Source organism: Columba livia, unplaced genomic scaffold, assembly GCF_036013475.1.
Source record: "Columba livia isolate bColLiv1 breed racing homer unplaced genomic scaffold, bColLiv1.pat.W.v2 Scaffold_103, whole genome shotgun sequence".
In the NCBI taxonomy this organism is placed as follows: Eukaryota; Metazoa; Chordata; class Aves; order Columbiformes; family Columbidae; genus Columba; species Columba livia.
In genome coordinates, this window is record NW_027043008.1 from 2,438,045 (window position 1) to 2,444,756 (window position 6,712).

The following is a 6,712-nucleotide window of genomic DNA, read 5'->3' on the forward strand; positions in this document are numbered from 1 at the left end:
TGCTGCCACCAGCCAGGCCTCTGAAAACTTGTCAAACCATGCCCAGACTTGGGGCCAGTTTGGCCCAAAGTCTGCAAGAGACAAGTCGGGAAGAAAGATATGGGACAGAGGGAGAAAGCGAAGGGAGCAGGAGAAAGGGAAGGAAGAATAAAAAGTAGTGTTGGGCTGCAGGAGTGAGATGGAGGAATTGCAAGAAAAGAGGCAGGAAGCAGGAGAGTGAGAGAAAAGGAAAGAAGAGACATGCAGCCAGACGAGGGCTTAGTGAGAGAGGATGGGACAGAGAACAGGATGAGAAGGAAAGAAGGCAAGGCTAGGACAGGCAAGGACAGGCAAGGCAAGGCTAGGCTGCAGGACATGTTTTTGCTTTATAGTTTCTAGCACATTCGTCTTCAGACTAGGAGGAAAGCCATAAGACCCTATGGATTAGGCCCAAGCAAAAACCCCAGCTACTTGAGACTCTTAGACTAAGCCTAAAATACCAAGATCTCTCCATAAGGATGGTTTTTTTACTGTACTTCCATAATCTGCTGGCAGTACAAAAAAATAAGTTACAGATCTCCATAGGCTGAGTCATGGTGCTTTGGGGCAGGGACCATGCATATCATGGGAATATTTCACAGTTTCTGCTATGTTTTCAGTGTATGACACCAAAACACCCACCTGATGACATCCTTTCAAGAGCAAAGGCAGCAATTTACAGAATTCCGCTTCTTAGGGGAAGTGAGAAATTGCTGAGCTGACACCAAGTCCTGCAGTGTCCCTGTCACCTGCAGAGCCACCGCATCCTCGCCACGGTAGCGGGCATTGTGACAAAGGTTCTATGTCAGCTGGGTGTGGCAGCCAGGCGCCCCCTAGGGGATGGGGAGCCTGTCAGCCCCGGGCCTGTCACTGCCTGCTGGCCCTGCTGCCACCAGCCAGGCCTCTGAAAACTTGTCAAACCATGCCCAGACTTGCGGCCAGTTTGGCCCAAAGTCTGCAAGAGACAAGTCGGGAAGAAAGATATGGGACAGAGGGAGAAAGCGAAGGGAGCAGGAGAAAGGGAAGGAAGAATAAAAAGTAGTGTTGGGCTGCAGGAGTGAGATGGAGGAATTGCAAGAAAAGAGGCAGGAAGCAGGAGAGTGAGAGAAAAGGAAAGAAGAGACATGCAGCCAGACGAGGGCTTAGTGAGAGAGGATGGGACAGAGAACAGGATGAGAAGGAAAGAAGGCAAGGCTAGGACAGACAAGGACAGGCAAGGCAAGGCTAGGCTGCAGGACATGTTTTTGCTTTATAGTTTCTAGCACATTCGTCTTCAGACTAGGAGGAAAGCCATAAGACCATATGGATTAGGCCCAAGCAAAAACCCCAGCTACTTGAGACTCTTAGACTAAGCCTAAAATACCAAGATCTCTCCATAAGGATGGTTTTTATACTGTACTTCCACAATCTGCTGGCAGTACAAAAAAAGAAGCTGCAGATCTCCTTAGGCTGAGTCATGGTGCTTTGGGGCAGGGACCATGCATATCATGGGAATATTTCACAGTTTCTGCTCTGTTTTCAGTGTATGACACCAAAACACCCACCTGATGACATCCTTTCAAGAGCAAAGGCAGCAATTGGCGGAATTCCGCTTCTTAGGTGAAGTGAGAAATTGCTGAGCTGACACCAAGTCCTGCAGTGTCCCTGTCACCTGCAGAGCCACCGCATCCTCGCCACGGTAGCGGGCATTGTGACAAAGGTTCTATGTCAGCTGGGTGTGGCAGCCAGGCGCCCCCTAGGGGATGGGGAGCCTGTCAGCCCCGGGCCTGTCACTGCCTGCTGGCCCTGCTGCCACCAGCCAGGCCTCTGAAAACTTGTCAAACCATGCCCAGACTTGGGGCCAGTTTAGCCCAAAGTCTGCAAGAGACAAGTCGGGAAGAAAGATATGGGACAGAGGGAGAAAGCGAAGGGAGCAGGAGAAAGGGAAGGAAGAATAAAAAGTAGTGTTGGGCTGCAGGAGTGAGATGGAGGAATTGCAAGAAAAGAGGCAGGAAGCAGGAGAGTGAGAGAAAAGGAAAGAAGAGACATGCAGCCAGACGAGGGCTTAGTGAGAGAGGATGGGACAGAGAACAGGATGAGAAGGAAAGAAGGCAAGGCTAGGACAGGCAAGGACAGGCAAGGCAAGGCTAGGCTGCAGGACATGTTTTTGCTTTATAGTTTCTAGCACATTCGTCTTCAGACTAGGAGGAAAGCCATAAGACCGTATGGATTAGGCCCAAGGAAAAACCCCAGCTACTTGAGACTCTTAGACTAAGCCTAAAATACCAAGATCTCTCCATAAGGATGGTTTTTATACTGTACTTCCACAATCTGCTGGCAGTACCAAAAAATAAGCTGCAGATCTCCTTAGGCTGAGTCATGGTGCTTTGGGGCAGGGACCATGCATATCATGGGAATATTTCACAGTTTCTGCTCTGTTTTCAGTGTATGACACCAAAACACCCACCTGATGACATCCTTTCAAGAGCAAAGGCAGCAATTTGCAGAATTCCGCTTCTTAGGGGAAGTGAGAAATTGCTGAGCTGACACCAAGTCCTGCAGTGTCCCTGTCACCTGCAGAGCCACCGCATCCTCGCCACGGTAGCGGGCATTGTGACAAAGGTTCTATGTCAGCTGGGTGTGGCAGCCAGGCGCCCCCTAGGGGATGGGGAGCCTGTCAGCCCCGGGCCTGTCACTGCCTGCTGGCTCTGCTGCCACCAGCCAGGCCTCTGAAAACTTGTCAAACCATGCCCAGACTTGCGGCCAGTTTGGCCCAAAGTCTGCAAGAGACAAGTCGGGAAGAAAGATATGGGACAGAGGGAGAAAGCGAAGGGAGCAGGAGAAAGGGAAGGAAGAATAAAAAGTAGTGTTGGGCTGCAGGAGAGAGATGGAGGAATTTCAAGAAAAGAGGCAGGAAGCAGGAGAGTGAGAGAAAAGGAAAGAAGAGACATGCAGCCAGACGAGGGCTTAGTGAGAGAGGATGGGACAGAGAACAGGATGAGAAGGAAAGAAGGCAAGGCTAGGACAGGCAAGGACAGGCAAGGCAAGGCTAGGCTGCAGGACATGTTTTTGCTTTATAGTTTCTAGCACATTCGTCTTCAGACTAGGAGGAAAGCCATAAGACCATATGGATTAGGCCCAAGCAAAAACCCCAGCTACTTGAGACTCTTAGACTAAGCCTAAAATACGAAGATCTCTCCATAAGGATGGTTTTTATACTGTACTTCCACAATCTGCTGGCAGTACAAAAAAATAAGTTACAGATCTCCTTAGGCTGAGTCATGGTGCTTTGGGGCAGGGACCATGCATATCATGGGAATATTTCACAGTTTCTGCTCTGTTTTCAGTGTATGACACCAAAACACCCACCTGATGACATCCTTTCAAGAGCAAAGGCAGCAATTTGCAGAATTCCGCTTCTTAGGGGAAGTGAGAAATTGCTGAGCTGACACCAAGTCCTGCAGTGTCCCTGTCACCTGCAGAGCCACCGCATCCTCGCCACGGTAGCGGGCATTGTGACAAAGGTTCTATGTCAGCTGGGTGTGGCAGCCAGGCGCCCCCTAGGGGATGGGGAGCCTGTCAGCCCCGGGCCTGTCACTGCCTGCTGGCCCTGCTGCCACCAGCCAGGCCTCTGAAAACTTGTCAAACCATGCCCAGACTTGCGGCCAGTTTGGCCCAAAGTCTGCAAGAGACAAGTCGGGAAGAAAGATATGGGACAGAGGGAGAAAGCGAAGGGAGCAGGAGAAAGGGAAGGAAGAATAAAAAGTAGTGTTGGGCTGCAGGAGAGAGATGGAGGAATTTCAAGAAAAGAGGCAGGAAGCAGGAGAGTGAGAGAAAAGGAAAGAAGAGACATGCAGCCAGACGAGGGCTTAGTGAGAGAGGATGGGACAGAGAACAGGATGAGAAGGACAGAAGGCAAGGCTAGGACAGGCAAGGACAGGCAAGGCAAGGCTAGGCTGCAGGACATGTTTTTGCTTTATAGTTTCTAGCACATTCGTCTTCAGACTAGGAGGAAAGCCATAAGACCGTATGGATTAGGCCCAAGCAAAAACCCCAGCTACTTGAGACTCTTAGACTAAGCCTAAAATACGAAGATCTCTCCATAAGGATGGTTTTTATACTGTACTTCCACAATCTGCTGGCAGTACAAAAAAATAAGTTACAGATCTCCTTAGGCTGAGTCATGGTGCTTTGGGGCAGGGACCATGCATATCATGGGAATATTTCACAGTTTCTGCTCTGTTTTCAGTGTATGACACCAAAACACCCACCTGATGACATCCTTTCAAGAGCAAAGGCAGCAATTTGCAGAATTCCGCTTCTTAGGGGAAGTGAGAAATTGCTGAGCTGACACCAAGTCCTGCAGTGTCCCTGTCACCTGCAGAGCCACCGCATCCTCGCCACGGTAGCGGGCATTGTGACAAAGGTTCTATGTCAGCTGGGTGTGGCAGCCAGGCGCCCCCTAGGGGATGGGGAGCCTGTCAGCCCCGGGCCTGTCACTGCCTGCTGGCCCTGCTGCCACCAGCCAGGCCTCTGAAAACTTGTCAAACCATGCCCAGACTTGCGGCCAGTTTGGCCCAAAGTCTGCAAGAGACAAGTCGGGAAGAAAGATATGGGACAGAGGGAGAAAGCGAAGGGAGCAGGAGAAAGGGAAGGAAGAATAAAAAGTAGTGTTGGGCTGCAGGAGAGAGATGGAGGAATTTCAAGAAAAGAGGCAGGAAGCAGGAGAGTGAGAGAAAAGGAAAGAAGAGACATGCAGCCAGACGAGGGCTTAGTGAGAGAGGATGGGACAGAGAACAGGATGAGAAGGACAGAAGGCAAGGCTAGGACAGGCAAGGACAGGCAAGGCAAGGCTAGGCTGCAGGACATGTTTTTGCTTTATAGTTTCTAGCACATTCGTCTTCAGACTAGGAGGAAAGCCATAAGACCGTATGGATTAGGCCCAAGCAAAAACCCCAGCTACTTGAGACTCTTAGACTAAGCCTAAAATACGAAGATCTCTCCATAAGGATGGTTTTTATACTGTACTTCCACAATCTGCTGGCAGTACAAAAAAATAAGTTACAGATCTCCTTAGGCTGAGTCATGGTGCTTTGGGGCAGGGACCATGCATATCATGGGAATATTTCACAGTTTCTGCTCTGTTTTCAGTGTATGACACCAAAACACCCACCTGATGACATCCTTTCAAGAGCAAAGGCAGCAATTGGCAGAATTCCGCTTCTTAGGGGAAGTGAGAAATTGCTGAGCTGACACCAAGTCCTGCAGTGTCCCTGTCACCTGCAGAGCCACCGCATCCACGCCACGGTAGCGGGCATTGTGACAAAGGTTCTATGTCAGCTGGGTGTGGCAACCAGGCGCGCCCTAGGGGATGGGGAACCTGTCAGCCCCGGGCCTGTCACTGCCTGGTGTCCCTGCTGCCACCAGCCAGGCCTCTGAAAACTTGTCAAACCATGCCCAGACTTGGGGCCAGTTTGGCCCAAAGTCTGCAAGAGACAAGTCGGGAAGAAAGATATGGGACAGAGGGAGAAAGTGAAGGGAGCAGGAGAAAGGGAAGGAAGAATAAAAAGTAGTGTTGTGCTGCAGGAGTGAGATGGAGGAATTGCAAGAAAAGAGGCAGGAAGCAGAGAGTGAGAGAAAAGGAAAGAAGAGACATGCAGCCAGACGAGGGCTTAGTGAGAGAGGATGGGACAGAGAACAGGATGAGAAGGAAAGAAGGCAAGGCTAGGACAGGCAAGGACAGGCAAGGCAAGGCTAGGCTGCAGGACATGTTTTTGCTTTATAGTTTCTAGCACATTCGTCTTCAGACTAGGAGGAAATCCATAAGACCGTATGGATTAGGCCCAAGGAAAAACCCCAGCTACTTGAGACTCTTAGACTAAGCCTAAAATAGCAAGATCTCTCCATAAGGATGGTTTTTATACTGTACTTCCACAATCTGCTGGCAGTACAAAAAAATAAGCTGCAGATCTCCTTAGGCTGAGTCATGGTGCTTTGGGGCAGGGACCATGCATATCATGGGAATATTTCACAGTTTCTGCTCTGTTTTCAGTGTATGACACCAAAGCACCCACCTGATGACATCCTTTCAAGAGCAAAGGCAGCAATTTGCAGAATTCCGCTTCTTAGGAGAAGTGAGAAATTGCTGAGCTGACACCAAGTCCTGCAGTGTCCCTGTCACCTGCAGAGCCACCGCATCCTCGCCACGGTAGCGGGCATTGTGACAAAGGTTCTATGTCAGCTGGGTGTGGCAGCCAAGGGCCCCCTAGGGGATGGGGAGCCTGTCAGCCCTGGGCCTGTCACTGCCTGGTGTCCCTGCTGCCACCAGCCAGGCCTCTGAAAACTTGTCAAACCATGCCCAGACTTGGGACCAGTTTGGCCCAAAGTCTGCAAGAGACAAGTCGGGAAGAAAGATATGGGACAGAGGGAGAAAGCGAAGGGAGCAGGAGAAAGGGAAGGAAGAATAAAAAGTAGTGTTGGGCTGCAGGAGTGAGATGGAGGAATTTCAAGAAAAGAGGCAGGAAGCAGGAGAGTGAGAGAAAAGGAAAGAAGAGACATGCAGCCAGATGAGGGCTTAGTGAGAAAGGATGGGACAGAGAAAAGGATGAGAAGGACATAAGGCAAGGCTAGGACAGGCAAGGACAGGCAAGGCAAGGCTAGGCTGCAGGACATGTTTTTGCTTTATAGTTTCTAGCACATTCGTCTTCAGACTAGG